The 19,919-nt window shown below is 37.3% G+C and overlaps 1 non-coding gene across 1 annotated transcript; it reads left to right on the top strand.

The window, feature by feature from the left end:
- The first annotated feature begins 14,899 nt into the window (after positions 1-14,899).
- Positions 14,900-15,006, top strand: LOC120276628. The gene has a single exon (XR_005541339.1). It is a non-coding gene; the product is annotated as a small nucleolar RNA R71 (small nucleolar RNA).
- The last annotated feature ends 4,913 nt before the right edge of the window (positions 15,007-19,919 follow it).

The raw sequence follows: 19,919 nt of genomic DNA, 5'->3' as shown, positions 1-19,919 counted from the left end.
GTAATTCAGACGTATCCCTTTCAAATATGAATATCTCTCAATATAAAATTTCAAAAGCAATAATATTTTATGCACAGTCAGAAAACTCAATAATGCATATACTAGATAAAACATCTAAGACCATGAGAAACACCAAACAAGCTTCAGATTCTGCACAGTAATATCATTGAGCACAACTATACTAATAATGCTATAACTTTTAAACTACTCATCTAAAGAATCTAAATTTTTATAGGTATCTAGAAAATATCAAACTCTATAACTTTGTTATATTACTCTTCTCCAAATTCCATTTACAAGACCATCAAATTGGCTAAGAAATCTTTATGTTTTCTGCAAAAATATTATTGAGCACACCTATAAAAATCTGATCATATCTCACAATTTACATGACTAAAAATTCTAAAATTTTGCATAGTCAAATATAAAATCATCCTCTATACCTTTATTATATAAATCTAAATCTAAATCAGAACTTACAATTATGAAATTAATCAAAAAATGTTCAAGGGCAGCACAGAAATCTTGTCCGCGTCACCTGCGTCTAAAAATTTATAATTTATAGGATACTACTCCAAAAATTCTAAAATTTTTCAGGTCCTTAGCCTATGTCGAACTCTACAAGTTTATTGTATACTCTCCTCTAAATTCAGCCTCTAAGGCCTCTAAACTTGAAGAGGGGCTTCTGCTATGCTAATAGAAATTTCTAAATCGTATCCTCAATTTAAATCAAATCAACATCCTCACTAAGCCATAACCCTAACTAGAATCATGTCACAACAATCAAGAAAGATCATTAAAAAAATAAATCAGAACCTTACCTTAAAAACAACAGTGAAACAAAATCCGTGACGACGAGACCATTCTCCCGTCCTCTTCACCGACACCACCCGCAAATAGGGAGAGAAAGAGATGAGGCAAGTCTCTCTCTCTCTCTCTCTCTCTCTCTCTCTCTCTCTCTTTTTTTTCCCTAAACGGTGATCTAAAACCGAAAAAGGTGAAGGGACAGCTAGGGTTTTGAAACAAAAAAACAAAATCAACGGCTAGGATTAAAAGTAAAATTAATGGCTAGGATTAAAAATAAAAGCAATGGGTAGGATTTGATTAAGGGGTGGGGCTCACAAAAATACTCTATAGTTAAGCCCTTCATCAATTTAGGACCTATGCTTTCAATCTTAGCACTTTAGAATCCTATAATTTGAGCAGTTTGCAAAAAACATGCCTAAACACTTAACCCGTTAACATTTGCAGACATGGCATAAAAATACACATGAGTTACTCTTTTGTCCTTAAAATTATCTTTATCAAATGAGGGTTTGTGGTTAGAGTTTTTGGCACTTTAGTACCCTATAGTTTAGATCATTTGAAAAATTTGTGCCAAAATGCCTAATCTTTTTTTTTTCCACCACACTAATTTATACTTTATCTAATTCACAAGCAATTCCATTCTAATTTGAAGAACATACAAGTAAATATAGTTTTTATAAAAATATATATTAATATTATTAATTATTTTTGGTCTAGGCAGGTGAAAGGCCCTTAACAAGGTTATCAATTAAGAATTTTTTAGGTGTTTAAATATAAACATACCTTTTAGTTCCAATAAGTAGACATAATTCTAGAACTTTGAGGGGGTATACGTGCAATAATATCTCACTCCACCGTCTAATCATGTTAGTATTTACGTGCAAAAGATATCCTGTTAAGAGAAAATTTCAAAACTACCAAAATATTCAAAATATGTTTTCGATAGACCAGAATATATCCATTACATATGAAAATAACTTAATGATTAGTGCTTCTAGTAGGTGCAGCTTGCGATGTAATTTTAGCCCTCTTGGCATTAGGAGGTTGTGCATACTTGGCTAATTCACTTGCCCTTTTAAAATTCACATAACTTGATGATGGTATCTCTATAATAGTATTCTCTGAAATACATCTTGCTTTCGCTAAACTTGAAATTATTGGCCTTGTAATTTTAAGCTTCTTCTTAGTCACTATGGTGGGCCTTGTTGCTATGAATTGGTTTGTTGCCTATGAAGTATAAAAAAAATAAAGGAAATTCATTATCCAATGCATTGCATACTTTGTTCTCTTGGAAAGAAAATATGTACAAACCTGTGTTTGGTTAAACTGAATAGTGCAGGTTTAGTCTAACTACTTGTAAATCTTTCTACATTTGTTGAATCCTAAAAATAGTAAATCACATTTAAAACATAACCCTATTCATGCCTCTTGAATACTTGAATACAATAGGAATAGTGCCTAAGCTAGGGATGGCAACGGGTAGGGTATGGGTAGGGTATGCCAAAACCTTTACCCGTACCCGTAACCCCTACCCCATACCCGTACCCTTCAGGGTAAAAAAAATCATATCCTTACCCTTACCCGCAGGGTACGGGTATACCCGCAGGGTACCCGCTTACCCGTTGTTCAAATTATCGAATTAAATTTAAATAATAATAAAAATAAATTAATTATACATTATATTATAATCTTTAAACACATCCATAAATTCAAAATTACAAGTTGATATATATTTGTTTATCTTAAATTATATAATCACATAAAAATGACGTCTATTTAGGACTCAATGGTAACTCTACCTTTTGTTTTGTTCATATTTAACCATCTTGGTTTTTGTTTAAAATTTTTTCATATATCTACTATTTATATTTTATATAGCTTCAAATTTTATAAATATCTAGTAATATTTTGAATATAAAAAACATTATAAGTAATTCTCATAAGTTATATCCAATTGATTTTTTATTAGTATCTTATATTTCATGATGTTCTTATAATTTTTATATTTATTTATTTTTTAATTTAATTATGATTCTTAATATATATCTAAAATTCAATTTTGATAATATTATCAAATATAAATATAGAAATTAAATAAAATTTAAAATAATATATTAAGAGAAAATTTGAAGTATTATTTTCAAATTAATCACTATGAAAATAGATATTGAGTAAATTGTGAGTAAATGTTTAGTTTTATAAAAAATTATTTATATATATATATATATATATGAGAGGGTAAGGGTACGGGTACGGGTTTTACCCGTACCCTCTTCAACGGGTAAGGGTACGGGTAGGGTAGGGGCATACCCTTACCCTTACCCGACCCGTACCAGCTCAAAAACTAACGGGTAATACCCGTACCCGTACCCGAACCCGGTCAAAGAGGGTAATACCCTCTTTGACCGGGTACAGGTACGGGTATACTCGTCGGGTAGGGTACAAATTGCCATCTCTAACCTAAGCACACATTGCAAGTGGTGGATGATATGTATAAACCTGAGTTGGAAACCCTGTATTTTTTTGCCACTAGTTTTCTTCCTTCCCCTTGGTGAGCTTGGATCATTAGTTTGTGTTGATTCCTTAAAAATAAAAACATTATAGCCAAGTTCAATACATGAGATGCAAAGCTAACACATAAACGACATGGTCATATTTTATTTGTAAATACTTGATGTACATCTATATTAGATGTAGTAGCTGTTCGTGTCTTCTTTTTCCTCTTGATGAGTTAGTTATCTCTTCAGCTTGTCTTTATCTTTGCCTCATTTGCCATGGTGTTTTCCCAGTTATAGCTGCCTTAAAACTTCTTGAATTATGGCCCTACTTATTGTAATTTCCACATGTAATGGGATCACCTGCTCTAGTCATCTTGAATGAATTCCTCGACTCATTAACCCCCTAATTCTCCTTTTCTTAGCCCTACTAGCAGGTTTATGAATAATTGGAGGATGGATATAATGTAAATCAGTCTTTACCCACTTATCTTGACTTGGCACAGGACTTATGACATGTTGATACACTAACAAGTATGTTTCCTTGCTATAATACATATGGACATTTGACTCTAGCTATTGTCTATTAGAGAATATTGCTGACACTGCATGCTTACATGGAATTCCTGAGATGTCCCATTTCCTACAACTGCATGTTTTGGCATCAAGATCAACTACAGACTTGTAGTTACCATCATCAACTTCATACTTCAATCTACCGAATGGAGTACAAATCAAACCCGTACTTTTTACCATAATCTTTTCCAACTCTTCTTGAATATTAGGGAAAATATCTCCTTTATTGCTTTTCATCCCAGTCAACTTAATATAAAATCTTTTCATGAGTCTAGTTCATATCTATTTAACCATAGATAAAATATGCATGTCTCTCGCAGTCATTATGTAGGAGTTAAAAGACTCACAAATATTATTTTGTAAGGATGAGCACTTGGTGTGTGGAAATAAATGAGACCTAGCCCAAGTTTTAGGATTTCTTGCCATCATTTAATCATATGGTCTATTGTCATTTTTCTTCAAACTCTCCATATATACCTGCCATGTTTTCATAGTTCCTACCCCAACAGCCTTCCAAAAAAGCTCCTTGTAATACAAGCCATTAAAAGCCTTCTTAAAATTGTCATACATGTGTTTCACACATGTCTTGTGTTCAGCATTTGGACAAAGCTCCTTTATTGACTCTACCAGTCCGTGTATAGAAATTAAAACACAAACCTTATAAAACCAAAGAAAGAAAAGATAGATATGTTAGGAAATATAGCAAACTTATGTAAAAAAATCATAGGCATACGGAAGCATAAATAAATTTGAGATATGATTTAATTGTTTTAATGAACACTATAATTTAATTGAAAGGCCTAGAAAATTACCTCTTAATGTTTAAAAACCTTTACTTTGATGTGCTGAATTTGTCTCTCGGATTGTCGTAGATCTCATAGCACTAAACGAAAGTCCCATGCCTCTAGATCACATGCCGGAATTTAGAAACGATATCTTCTTCTCCAAATAACGGCTAGGGTTAGAAAGAAAGAAAAAGCTTGTTGATTTTTCTCACTAGAGAAAATTAATTGATTTATTCTAGGGTTAAAGAGAAGTCATATTTATAGAGACTTCATAAAGCATAATAAACATATTCAATTATGAAATTCTATTCGAAATATGAACCTTCATAATATAATAAACATTATCATAAAAGTTCTATTAGAAATATGAGTTATAATGTAACTAAAACCACTTTTGTCCTTGAGTCCTTATAATTTTGATTATCTATTCGACTCCATCTAATTTAAATCAAAATTTAAACGTAAGAGAAAACCCTAGATCAATTTAAAATTTCACTTATCCCATGAAGTAAAATTATAAATTGACAATTTTACCCTTATACTAAACAATGAGACTGATTCTTATTCCCTTTAAGCGTGATACCCTAGGTTTGTTCCGATTAGCAATGGGAGGATACCAAAAGACGTGGGTGATCACTAGCCAGTCCCCGTGGTCCCACGTCATAATTCAATTGAACACGAATGAATAGATCATTACGAACCTTTTCTGATTATGATTACCATATGTGTATAAATGTTAAACTTTCGTTTTTATATTCCAACCGAGTGAGAGCCATGGTAATTGTCAAACTTATTGAACTCAATCGTATGCTAATAACTATAGTAGAGTAAGATTACCAAACTACACTTCGTGTCTCACACGATTAGTTTGACTGCCTTAGCCAAGGTTTTCTAATCTCACACACTTATAATCACATAGGATAGTAACTTGTTTACTTCCAAGAGAATGAATTCCTTCTTGGTGATCACTCACAACTGTTACTTGCCCGACCTAGTTGCACTTCAAGGTCAGCTATAGCAAAAGGTAAAGTGAGCCTGACGACTCTAGTAACAGATTAGACGTCACAAGCACATTGTGATCCTGATACCTTAGGTCTAAGGTTCACTCATATGATCATAACCAATAATCCCAATCATTGATTGTCAAAGAGTAAAACACATTTGATTGGATTGCCCCGAGTCATGTTTGAATACACCAATCCCAGTGATGTATTTATGACATATGCTCCCACTATTCTATAGTGTTCAACTAGCACTATTTGTCAAAATATATGTCATGCAAATCTTTATGAACCTTTAACACCCAATTGAAGATTCTCCGATTTGTGAACTATTTAAGTGTATAAGTACCAAGCACTTCTAGTGTTCTCCTCTTTATCCCACAAAGTGTAAAAGATTTAACTTAATATATATGGGCTGTGATGTTCAAAACTAATTAAAATGCTATCACAAGATTTGTATGAACATCAAAATAAATGTTATTAAATAGTAAGAATGTATAATACAAATGAAATGCCTTAATACAAGTATCCTCATTGGCATTCAAGGGTACAATCCTAACAAGATAACCATTAAAATATTATCCAAAATACTAGCAAGACATACCTTTTGTTGGTCTGACATAAAGACCCAACTCGTCTCATTAGTGTTGCCAAAATCTTCAAGTAGAAGTAATAAAAACCATGACCAAGACTTTTTAGACTCAATGTCTACTATAGCAAAGGCAAGTGGGACCATATTATCATTACCATCCCTTGGAACAGCTCCAAGAATTTGCCCTCCTATCGAAGTCTTAATATGGTAGCCATCTAAGCTAATAATTGATCTTAACCCACTAGCATATCTCTGCTTTTGTGCTCCAAATCTAACATACATATAATGGAACTTAATGATTTTTTTAGATAAGGAACTGACCTCATTATCTTGAATTGGTGTAACTGATGTGCTCTCCGCTAGTATACGGGTCGCACACAAGTAATATAGTAGTACCCTGTGAGGGGTAGGAGTTTCGAACCTCAGGGACTGGACTAAAAATACTAACTTAACACTGATCTCTAGTGACAATTAAATAGATGATGCAGTTGAGAAAAATAAAAGAATAATTAAAAGGAAGATAAGGAAGAGAAAGGATGGAGATAAAGGTTATTGGATCAAGTATCAACAGAAGAGAACAATGCCTCGAGATGTTCCCATTGCACTCGTGAATGCTCACTCACTCTCAAGTTCTACCAGGTACATTCTAGGGTTCTAGTGTGTGCTGAGTAGCAATGTGGCAGCTATGGTTCTCATATACACCAAGTTTTGCTAAGGTAATCATGGCTTCTTGCACATCAAGTTTTGCAATCACGCAAGGTAATCACAACTACGGTAATCCACACATCAAGTTGTACCCAAGCAACTGTGCAAATCAAACACATCAAGTTATACCAACACAAGATTAACACAAGAACCAAAAGAACTCCTTAGATCAAAAGAATGTAAGTGATTTTAGCATCCGAAGTACAAAGTTCCCACCCCGGGGCACCGTGGCCGATTAGCCCCTCATGGGTGGGTACGACATGGAGGAGAAAAGACTAGATCTAGAGAAAGAAGACATGACTCCCTTCACTCTAAGATTTGCCTCCGATGTCGAGCTCCTTGTGCTAACACCACTTCCCTTGTGCCTCCAACTTGCTCCTTTACGCCCTAGAAGGTGTAGATAAGCTCGATCTTCGTCCTCATCAAAGTCCTCCCGGTGGAGAAGAAGATCCCCGAACAAATTGAAAAGGAAACCCTAAAAACTAAAGTTAAAAAGGCACTTTTCGGGCTCGACACGGCCTGCGCACGATCATGTCTCAAACTGTGTCTAGGGATGGCAATTTATACCCTAACCGATGGGTATACCCGTACCAGGTCAAAGAGGGTATTACCCTCTTTGACCGGATATGGGTACTGGTAAGGGTATTACCAGTTATTTTTTGAGCAGGTACGGGTCGGGTAAGGGTATGCTCCTACCCTACCCGTACTCTTACCCTAACCCTTACCCGTTGAAGAGGGTATGTATAATTAATTTATTATTATTTATTTAAATTTCTATTTAAATTTAATTCGATAATTTGAACAATGGGTAAACGGGTACCCTACGGATATACCAGTACCCTACGGGTAAGGGTAAGGGTAAGGGTATGATTTTTTTTTACCCTGAAGGGTACGGGTATGGGGTAGGGGTTACGGGTAAGGGTAAGGGTAAGGGTTTTGACATACCCTACTCATACCCTACCCATTGCCATCCCTAACTGTGTTATGCTGGGGGTGACATAAATGACAAGGAGTGTCTCAGACTGAAAGGTTCGGTGGCAAGGACACGATCGTGTTGTGACCGTGCAACGCTATGACACGATCGTGTCAAGGGCACCGAGCTCGTGTCAATAATTTTCTAGTGAATTCTTCGATGTTCTGGGTTTTTCGGGGGTATTGACACAACTGTGTCCTGACCGTGTCAATCTTGCAAATATCCTTCAGCACCAAAATCTCACTGAGTCAACAATTGGCTGAGAACTTCGGGAGGTATAACACGAGCGTGTCCCACCCGTGTCAGGCTTGAACACTTGAACTTCTATGGGGTATTGTCATCCCGAATTTGCTCCAAATTGTACTAAGCCGCTAATTTCTGCACATATTATAAAAATACCCATGATAGCATTGCTCATGTATAAAAATACACTCGAGAACAAGTAAAATAATGAAATTAGGGCATGAAAACATGTATGCAAAGTGCACTCATCAGTAACCTCTTCTTCTACAAGTTTTGTTTTTAGCTTTATCAAGCTCCCAGGATTAGTGTTTTGTATAGTGGCAGCATAGTCATATAACCTCTTGTACTGTAAGGCCACATTACCCTCAATGATTTTTTTGCCCTCCATTTTGTCCTATACACCTTAGTAATACTCACTAGAACTCCTACCTCTCTTTGTAAAGTTCTTTGCATAGCTACAACCTTCCATTTAGGATTATCCCTTATGCTTTCTAAATACCTGTCAGTAAGATATATAGAGGTAACCAAAGGATTGTTGAATTCTCTAGGGTAACCATGGACAGCCTTGAAAGTCTTTATATGAAATGTAGTGGTGTTTCTTATAACAGAGGCGTGAACTCTAAAGCCACACCTTTTCTTGCAAACTGCTGTTATCCTTGATGAATTATTCTTACACAACTCATAGTTGTAGCCTCTTAGAACAACCCATTGCTTTAGAGCTTTACTATAAATTTTTGCACTTGGAAAATCTCATCCCAACACACAAAGGAGGATCATTCATTTGTGTCTCTTCATTCAAATCAACACCTTTTTCTTGATCACCATTAAAATCATACTAGGATGGAGTTCATTTGGATTATCCACAGGTTCATTAAGTTCACCCATATCCTCTACATTCAGATCACTTGGACTGAACTTGTTTCCTTGTCTAACATCTTCATTTGTTGGTTCTTCTTTTGCAGGTTCACTTTCTTCTCCATTATCATCTTCATACTCCACATGTCACTAATCTCATCTTCATTTGCATTCACTCATCCATAATCAGCCGTGTCAGCAAATATGTTATCATCATAGCCTTCGAGATCATTATACAGCTCACTAGGCTCACTACAATCACTTTCAACTTCAGATGAACTTGCATCATCTCCATTTTCTACTTCATAATCAGTGCCATCAGAATCATTGCCCCATGCAAAATCCAAACTAGTGGATTTGTTAACTGAAGCTAAATGTTCTGCATCTCCTCCATCTACTGCCTCTCCTTGCTCATTGTTCAATCCCCTCAATTGTCCATCAACGAGATTCATATGCAGCATAGTACGCTCCTCATACACCATATCTTCCTCTAAATTAAAATTTAGAATTTTTTTTAGCATATAAAATCAAAGCATAAATTTGAATAGAACAATAATCTTAAAATAAAATTATAAAATTCACATTAGAATTTTGAATAAGCCAAACCTAATGTCATGGATGGCTGGATTTCCTTGTTTCTCTTCTTGCTGGGACGTACAATGGATAGTTTTAGTTATAGAGAAATTAGGATTTCAAAAATTAGGCACCACTAAAAAGAGAAACTCGTGAACAAGATGATTAGGCGATGGAGGGAGATATTATTGCACGTATACCCCTCAAAGGTTTAAGATTATATGTCTACTTAATTGAATTAGAAGATATGTTTATCTTTAAACACCTAAAAAATTCTAAAATTATAACTTTGTTAAGGGCCTTTCATGTGAATACACCAATAAAAATTAATAATTATTAATATATATTTTTATAAAAATTATATTTACTTTTATATTCTTCAAAATAGAATGACATTCTTTGTGAATTAGGTAAAATGTAAATTAGTGTGGTAAGAAAAAAAGAAGATTAGGCATTTTGGCATAAATTTTAAAAATGATTTAAACTATATGATACTATGGTGCCAAAAACTCTAATCACAAACCCTCATTTGATAAAAAAAATTTTAAGGGCAAAAAGGTAAACTCATGTGAAATTTTATGCCACGTTAGAAAATGTTAACGGGGTTAAGAGTTTTGCATGTTTTTTTCAAACTGCTCAAAGTATAGGATACTAAAGTGCTATGAGTTAAAGCACAAGTTCTAAATTGATAAAGGGCTAAACCACAGGGTACTTTAGTGAAATTTCTCCTTTTAATTTGTGACAAGTTGAATGACGACTTTCTCTTTACAAATATCAGAGAATGACATCACTTTGTAGATATCCAAAGTAAATCCCATCCATTAGTAACCTAATTTTTCTTTTATTCATATACAATCTAAATTTAAACTCTCAATCTCTCTCCTCTCTATTTACTTGTCAAATTGGAAAAGCTAGACTTTGTTATACTAGGTCCTTCTAGTGGTGGGTAAAAGGGCCTATTAACTGGCCCAGTGGGTCCAACATGTTTGGTTGCGGTTCACCAACACCTTGACCTAGACTCAACCCGGCAAGGGTATAGAACCTGCCAGGTCAGGTTGACCCATCTAACTTGGCTGGTCCGGGTCACAAGGAGCCAGACCCGAAACTGGAACCGACTATCTCCCTGTTGACCCGGTGGGCTAGGCTGAACCGCCGGGTGGATCCACGGGGTTGAACTGCAAGGAGGATGTTAAGGAGGAAGAGAGGAAGCAAGGCATGGTTCTAATGGAGATGCGGCGGCATTCGACTCCAGAAAAGAAGAAGTCATGTTGGGGGACATGGGAGGAGATGCAGCTAATGAGAGAAATACGGAGTTGAGGACAGTGGGAAGTAGACGTAAGCGACAATGTTGGCGCGATCGAGATGGTTGGTGTCAAGGTTAGCGGCGGCGGTGACTACAATGGGAAGGGCGTAGTGTACGGGTGAAAGGAAGAATAATGAGGAGATGAGAAGGAGGCGGGGAAGAGTGGAGTTGGGGGAAGGATGGGGACCGGAGGGAAAAGGTTATCAGTGGTGTGGAGGAAAGGGTTAGGGGAGGGGATATGGTAAGGGAGGCGACGAGGAGGAGGAGGAGGAGGGGATGGGGTTGAGGAGAGGAGGGAGAAGAGGGAGGAGTTCCGGTTGGAGAGAGAGAGAGGTTAGGGTTAGGGTTCCAACGAGGGGTTGGAGTGGAAGAAGAGGAGGACAATGGAGGTGAGGAGGGGGAGGAAGGGTGGGTTGGGAACCAGGTCACTAGGTCAACCCACAGGGTTACGGGTTGGGGAAACCCCAACCCGTAACCGGCCTGTCTACATGATGGGCCGGTTACATTTCATTAAACCGGCCTGTTGGGTCACTGACCCGAAGGGCCGGTTACTAGCTAGGCCGGGCGAGGATTTTAGATGGCCTATGTCCATCTCTAGGGCTTCCACTCCACATATATCACTGAGCCTCTTTCTATCTATTGATGGATGCTACTACTAGCTAGTTTCTAAGTGTAGGTAGCCAGCTATAGGCATTTCATATCTCACAATGCACTATCTAGAACTATTTGAAAGTTGAAACTTCAAGGTGAAAAAGAATTTCTTAAGCTCCAACTGTGAATTGAATCCATGTACATGCATGCTCTACAAAGTCCTTGCTCTTAGGAGTGGTCATGTTTCTTAGTTGATATATGTGAAATCATTGTACTAATTTTACAAAGCCAACTAAATATATGTGTATATATTTTTATATTTTTTTTTAATTCATGATTTGGACTTGGAAGTATTACCCAATGTCTCTTTAAGTGGGGACTGGTTTCTCCTTGAAACGTAAATAGGAGAGTGATGACAAAATGCCACTCAAGCAAAGAAATATCTCTGATTTTCCCACCAACGTAATTATAAATGTTAGTGTGGTTGCTCCACTCCACAAGCATCAATTTAGCCACACGTTCCACGTAAATTACATCATAGTTTCATCAATATTTTTATTTTGTTATTTTTATATTTTTGACACAACCCTTTGCATGTGACTCGCAAGTGCACGGGTTTGTCAAAATAATAATACCCCGGTGAGTGGGTAGTCGAATCTATAGGGAATAGTGATCAGAAAAAAATATTGCTACTTAGCCAAAGGATTTATAAAGAAAACTCACGGCCTTCTGAATTCTGTACATCCACAAGGGCGTGTGAAAATTACACACGCCCTTGTGACTCCACAGGGGAGCTTCATAGGGGCAGACACACGCCCCTGTGTCCTCTCAGGATAGCACACTTCATCTTTGAACGCATCCACACAGGCGTGTGAAAATTCTGCATGCCCATTTGCCCGACCCACAAGGGCACTCACACGCCCTTGTGGCTTCTCTGTCTAAATGAGAAAAATTCCAAGTGTTCCACACGCCCTTGTGGAAACTCCACACGGGCGTGTGGATCTTCACAGGGGTACTCACAGGGGCATCCACACGCTACAAGCTCATTCACAAGGGCAGACACATGCCCTTATGTCCTCTCGGGATGAGCTTTGAACGAAAACACAGGCCTGTGTGGAATTTCCACACGGCCATGTGTTCTCTCTGGATGACTTAGAAAAATCTGTAGGCTTGGTAGAAAATTCATGAACATGTATACATACTCGGAGCTTGCCTCGACAATGCAACATTAACCAGAGAATCATGAAAAACATGCTCAAACGACCAAGAAACTTTGCCACACACAAATAAGCACACAATAACATCAATGATCCACAAGAAAAACACAGCAATTTACATGTAAAAATCAAGACACCAACACTCAAAGCCTTCTTCATGCAAGTACTAAACTAAAGACTGGAAAAACAGTAAAGACTTGGGTTGTCTCCTAAGAAGCGTTTGTTTAACGTCACAAAGCTTAATGTACCTCTTCTTAACTCACGGGGGCTCATAGATGAAGGTTTTCCTCTTATCCATAACCTGAAAGCATGATGAACATAATCCTTTGAGGGTAGAGGAGGAGTTATCGAGCATGTTACCACATGAGGGTTTATCACCCTCACACCGTTCTTGTACATCCCCATTAGCCTTGGGGCGTTTCTTGTGGCGTCTCCTTGCTCGCTTTATCTTTTGGAGAACCTTCTTCATGATCCCCGATGTAGATGGTACCTTTTCCTCTAGACCAAGCATTAAGACTTCTTCATTTTCCACTTCTTGGTTTAGCACCCCTTCATATGTGTCAGGATTCATCATTTCTTGCACATATTCATCTATTAGTTCGTCGGTAGTGTCAAGAAAGTAAAGAGTATCATCAAATTCAAGAGAATGTCGCATGGGTTCGGCGAGGCGGTATGTCAACCTATCGTTACAAACCCTCAGTATCAACTCCCCACCGTCATGTCGATAAGTGCCTTGGAAGTGCGCAAGAATGACCTCCCAAGTATTAAAGGAACATCTACATCCTCGTCGACATCCAACACTATAAAGTCTACAGGAAATATGTACTTGTCAACCTTCATAAGTACGTCTTCGATAATGCCCCTCGGATGTCTAACCATTCGGTTCGTCAATTAAAGTGTCATTCGAGTGGGCCTAGGCTCTCCCAAGCATAGCTTATGAAAGAATGAGTATGGCATGACGTTGATACTAGCCCTGAATCCGCCAATGCCATCTCTTCACCCATATTACCAATGTTGCACGGAATAACAAAGCTTCTGGGGTCTTTCTTCTTGTTCGGTATATTCTTTTGCAAAACCGGCGAACAAGAGGCGTCTAAGATCACTGATGCACTCTCCTTCAACTTCTTCTTGTTGGTTAAAAGATCCTTCAAAAACTTGCATACCGAGGCATTTGGGACAACGCCTCTACAAAAGAAATATTGATGTGTAGTTGGTTGAATAGACCCAAGAACTTCTTATATTGCTCATCATTTTGGTCATTCTTCAATCTCGAAGGATAAGGGATTCTTGGCTTGTAAGGCGGGGTTGCCACTTCTTTCTCCTTGTTTTCTCTCTCCTCAACCTCCACGACCTCAGGTGCTTCAACATTGGTCTTCTCATCTGGAAGCCTACCCACAACCTCACGACCACTTCTCAAAGTGATCGCTTTCACATGTTCTCTCAGATTAGTTTTGGTGTTACTAGGTAAGCTTCCTTAAGGTCTCTCCGATAATGACTTTGCAATTTGCCCCACTTCATTTTCTAGATTGTGCAATGATGCGGTGTGGTTGTGAAGTGTAGCTTTAACCGATTGAAACCTTGTGTCCGATGACTGGATAAATCTTGTCAAAGCTTTCTCTAGATCGGTCATCCGGGTTTCCATGCCTGAAACTCAATTCTCCATGTTCGGGGCTTGTTGTTGTTGTTGGAAACCTGGTGGTGCCATGGCCTTTTGTTGCCCTTGGTTATTCCAAGAAAAGTTGGGATGGCTTCTCCATCCTTGGTTGTAGATGTTGCTATAAGGATTGCCTTGTCCTCTTCCCGAATTTCCCACAAAGTCTACTTGCTCAGTTGGGGCTGAAGTAGCAATCGAAATAGGACAATAAGATGGCATATGCGAACCCCCACAACCAGCACAACTTGTGATTGTGGCTACCCTTGGTGAAGTCAATGTATCCAATTTCTTGCTTAATACCTCTACTTGGGCTGCCAAGGATGTAACCGCATCAATTTCATGGAGTCTGGCCACTTTCTTCCATTATCTTGCATTCCATTGGTAGCTATTCAAACCCATTTCTTCAATCAATTGTTGGGCTTCTTTGGGAGTCTTGTTCCCCATTGTACCTCCTGCGGCGGCATCTAGATGTTGTTTGTTGCTTGAGCTCAACCCGTTATAAAATATATTAATGATCATCCACTCGGGGAACCCATGTTGTGGACACTTCCGCAAAAGGTCCTTGAATCATTCTCAAGTCTCAAACAAAGTTTCAAGCTTCATCTGAACAAATAAAGATATCTCATTACAAAGCTTTGGCTATTTTCCCGGAGGGAAGTACCTTGCAAGAAAAGCTTCGACCATTTCGTTCCATGTTGTGATGGAAGCTCTTGGCAATGAATGAGACCACTGTTTGGCCCTTCTTTTCAAAAAGAATGGGAAAGTCCTCAAGCAAATTGCATCATCAGAAACCCCATTGATCTTCAACATGTCACATACTTCAAGGAAGTTCTTGATATGATTAATCGGGTCTTCATCGGCTAACCCATTAAATTGTGAAGACTGTTGAACCATCTGAATAAAGGACGGCTTCAACTCAAAATTCTGGGCTGCTACCGGTGGCCTCACAATGCTCGATTGTGTCCCATGAATAGTAGGTCTAAAAAAATATAAAAGTGTTCTTTGTTGGCCCTCTTGTTCAGCCATGTTTTCAGATCTTTCACCCTCTATTTTAGCTGAATGATTCTGTTCTTACGCAGGTTTTTTTACCCCTTCTTCAAAGTGTTCATTCAAGTTCAGGATCTCTTTCAACCAATGTCGAAGGGTTCCCTCAAGTCATAACGTGGAGCTACTACAAAAGAAAGAAAAACAAATCAGAACGATGATAGAAAAAGAAAGTGTGAAATAGAGTAAATGATGAATAGCTAAAATAACAAAGTGTAAAGTGTTTCTAAAACGTCTACTCCCCGGCAACGTCGCCAAAAACTTGACACAACCCTTTGTGTGTGACCCGTAAGTGCACGGGTTTGTCGAAGTAACAATATCCGGTGAGTGGGTAGTCGAATCCACAGGGAATAGTGATCATAAACACAAAGATTACTTCTTAACTAAAGTGAAGATGAATCGATATTGGTGTGAACAAAATCAATATGAAAAGAACTAAAGAAAATAAGAAAGAGAGGCGCAATAATATGAGAGGAAAGACAATCGATAGAAAGTGGGGCACTCGGACATTGCTCCCCCTAGGATTATTGCTTCAAGTGTACGACCAACTACTATATCTCCTAACTAATGTTTAATGAGTCATGAAAATCCTAAAATACACGGTTCCAAACCTAAGGTCAACCGTGACTAACTCTACACTATGCCCTGGTGGAGAAATCAATCAGTCTCAACATCTCACACTGCGTACAGTTGTAAGAAGCTCTAGAGATTCCAAGTGATAAACCCTATTCCATAATATAGGTCTAACCCTTTGGTCTAGGCGAAAGACCCCTAGTCACAATTAAGCCCCAGTACTAAGGATTACTTCAACGCTTCACTCTGTTGCTTGTGCAACTAAGCCCCAGCTGAGTTCTTCTCTTAGCACTTCACTCTATTATGACCGCAAAGAACTTTTGAAAAAAGGAGGTAGGATTAATCACAATGAAGGGGAAAGAGGATGCTCCGTTACCTCTCGACTCACCCTCTCGACCCTCTCTAATCTTGCTTTTTGTAACCCTCATGGTGTGTCACTCACTCACAAGGACTACCAATGTAGACTCTCAACCCTAGTGTCACTCTAAGGGAGAAATCAATACAACAGGCATTTAAGATTGGAATTTAATTAAAGAGATCAATTAAGGAAAGCATAATAAAAGGTCATTGAAACAATAACATCATAGGGTTTATAAGTTCAAGTACCCACTACGGGTTTAGCTCTCCATGGAGCAAGATACAATCAATAATGAAATTGAAAGTAAAAACATGCAATCCATAAGTAAAACCCCTTCGGTATTCGTGTCAATGGTCTTGTGTAGTAGCCTTGTCCTCTTCAAAGGTTCCCTTGTCAAGCCTAGGGCACACCTCGCCGGATTGGTGCCGACGATAGCTCCCCCAATAACTCTCTTCCAAAGGAACGCGATGTCGATGGCCATAGAACCACTCCAAAAACCTTGCCAAAGCCCCTATAAACCCTAGCTGCAGGCCTCTCCAAAGTTGGCGAAAAGATGGAGAAAAGATGGAAAAGAGGATCCCCAAATTGGTACAAGTTGCGGCTTTATAAAGGGATGGAATCGGGAATCCACACGGGCGTGCGTGTAAATCTGCAGAAAATCTGTTTTCGGCGGTCTGTGAATAGTAACTACTACAGTAACTTACTACAGTGATTTGCTACAGTACTTGCTAGAGTACTCCACCAAAATACTCCTGAATCCATACTTTTCATCGAGGCAACAAAAACGGCCACACATCTATACTGTAGATCGCGTTGCATCTTCAAGTAAAAGTACATTTGACGGGAATCTTGCTAGCCTTGCACAAGTCGGAACACATGAGTGTGACTGCCTTTGTGCCCCTCCAATTTACATATTCCATCAAACATAATGGAGGTTGGCACACACTCATATGTCTTCGAGCATAACTTGCGTCTTCTCGTGTGTTCACTTCAAGGGACTTAAGAACTAAGTATCACAATCTAAAGTAATAGGTTTTAAAACACTATGTAATCTAACCGCCTCAAGAAAAAACAACTTAGCTACTCCAGATGTGTCAGTTGTTTTCCCGCAAAGAATGAAATGGCCCTTTTTTTAAGAGACCGCCAACAACAACAATAACAATGATAATAATAATAATAATAATAATGATAATAATAATAATAATAATAATAATAATAATAATAATAAATATACCTTGTTGAGTTCTTGGTAAATCCAAAACAATTTCTATTGACTAGTCCTCTCATATATGCTCATGCACATGTAAAGGCATGTAAAGGAGAGTGTTTTGCCATTGACCTTGGTTGTTTGGCACACATAGTAAGATTTCACATAATTCCCCACATCTTACTTTAGTTAAGGTCAATAGTACCTCTTTTGTAATATCACAATGCCTTATCTCTACCCAAATGTCCAGCTAAGTGCCCACTATGTAAGTCTTAGATAAACTTTTCCCGTAATGAAACATGAGGGATACACAATGTAAGACCACCTTCTTTTCTGATGGTCAAAAGAAACCTCAATCATCTACTCCTGAAAATTGGGGTGGTAAGAGGTGAGCTGTAGGCTCAGTAAATACAATATTTATACAATTATATAGGTAATCATATAATGATATATAATTAATATAATGAAATCAATCGTATCAATTAAACGATATGCATAGTCAAATAATACTCACAATCAATCATATCAATCTAAAATTTCACAAACCATTACTTAATCTATGCAATCATTAATTATTCCATTTGATTTATTGGGCCTTGCTTGACCTAGCTAAGTATGTCCAATGGTCTAATGGTCATATCTCACCACGGGCATGCGTTATCGTCACCTATATGGACACATATCCCAATCTCAACAATTTCATGTACTTCTATCATCGCCTATATGGACACAGTACTATGGCATCCTATTGTTACCTATATGGGCAGGTGTCAGCACCCTATCATCGCCTATAGGATAGGTGCATGAAAAATCACAATGCACAACATAAATCTTTAGGCCAAATGACATAGCCAAACAAGGCAAGGACTAGTCATCAACTATTTTCAAATTATTACATATCTCACACCATAACTTAAAATAAATCTTGCTCTATCATATATATACATATTAAGTAATCTATCAATCCAAATAAATTCATCATATATATATATATATATATATTCGGATGGCAAAACATATATCCATATACAAAGCACTTAAAACAATCACTTAATACAATAATTCAATCAGATATATAAATTAACACAATCAAACATGCAATCCCATATAAGCATAAATAAGGTACTTACTTCTCATCTGATGCAAAACCAAAGTTTGTGCACCATCTACTTTACCCCTATCTTGCTATCTTATTAATCGATATTGAACGTCAATAGATCTAACATTTTAGATGGGAACGATTGACGGTTTTGTGAGGAAAATAAGAGAATAACTTTAGGGTTAACAACATATCTATATATAGATATTTGTATAAATAGATATTTGTTTATTCACATTGATCTCTAGAATTTACTTTACTTCCATATTATCAATTTTTTAATATTAATCCATAACATTTATTTTATTTATGTTTCAACCCTTGTAACTAATTAATGACTATTTAAAATTTCTTTACTCAATAATTATATTATTATAGTATAAAGATAAATAATAGCAAAATTTTTAATTGTCAATCTAGTTAGGGTTTTTAATTTCGGGGACGTTATAGATAATCTGTTATTTTTATTAAGTACCCTTTATAGATATAAAAATCATCTACATGTTATTTAAGTTGACAAGCATACCAATTTTCTTAAAATCATCATTAGCAATATATAACTTTTCAAGCAATCAAGACCAATAACCACACCTTGAAGAGTTATTATATGTGTGGTGCGGCTACTAAGTGCATCTCCTACACGGTTCTAAACTCTCAAACTATGTCTCAATAGAAAAGGAGATTTCTGTAGGAAAGTAACCCACCTGGTATGTATCTTATTAGGGATCCATTTCTAGTTGCCAAAGTACTTTAAAGACTCATGGTTAAAATAAAGAACGAATTCTTCACCAATGAGATAATGTTTCCACTACTTCAATGCTCTAACCACGGCATAGAAATCCTTCTCATAAGTTGACTGCTTCTATCTAACAACACTAAGCTTCTCATAGGTGGCAATCCATCTAACCACTCATTTGGCATGGTAGAATGGAACTCCTCTCAAAGTCACTGGATTACATTTAGAATGATTTGTTACTCTACACTTAACACATCATTCACAATAACCATATGTAGTTGCTTTATTTCTCTTAAAGCAACCTCAAAGTCTTGATCAGCAAGCGAAACTTGCCCCTTCACTTTAGAAGTTTTGGGTTAAGTTTTCTTTGCTGTATGATGTAGGGTATAAGTGGTACCATTTTTTTCACTGTATACATATTTGCTCTCTTTGTATAGTATGCATCCACATCATACTACCATGGTCTCACTCACGATATATGGCATGTATCCATCTTAACATTATCACAACAAGTCTCATCTCGATATAAGCC

This window comes from Dioscorea cayenensis, chromosome 14 (assembly GCF_009730915.1).
Source record: "Dioscorea cayenensis subsp. rotundata cultivar TDr96_F1 chromosome 14, TDr96_F1_v2_PseudoChromosome.rev07_lg8_w22 25.fasta, whole genome shotgun sequence".
NCBI lineage: Eukaryota > Viridiplantae > Streptophyta > Magnoliopsida > Dioscoreales > Dioscoreaceae > Dioscorea > Dioscorea cayenensis.
The sequence above is the reverse complement of the archived record's forward strand: the minus strand, read 5'-3'. Positions and strand labels throughout refer to the sequence as shown.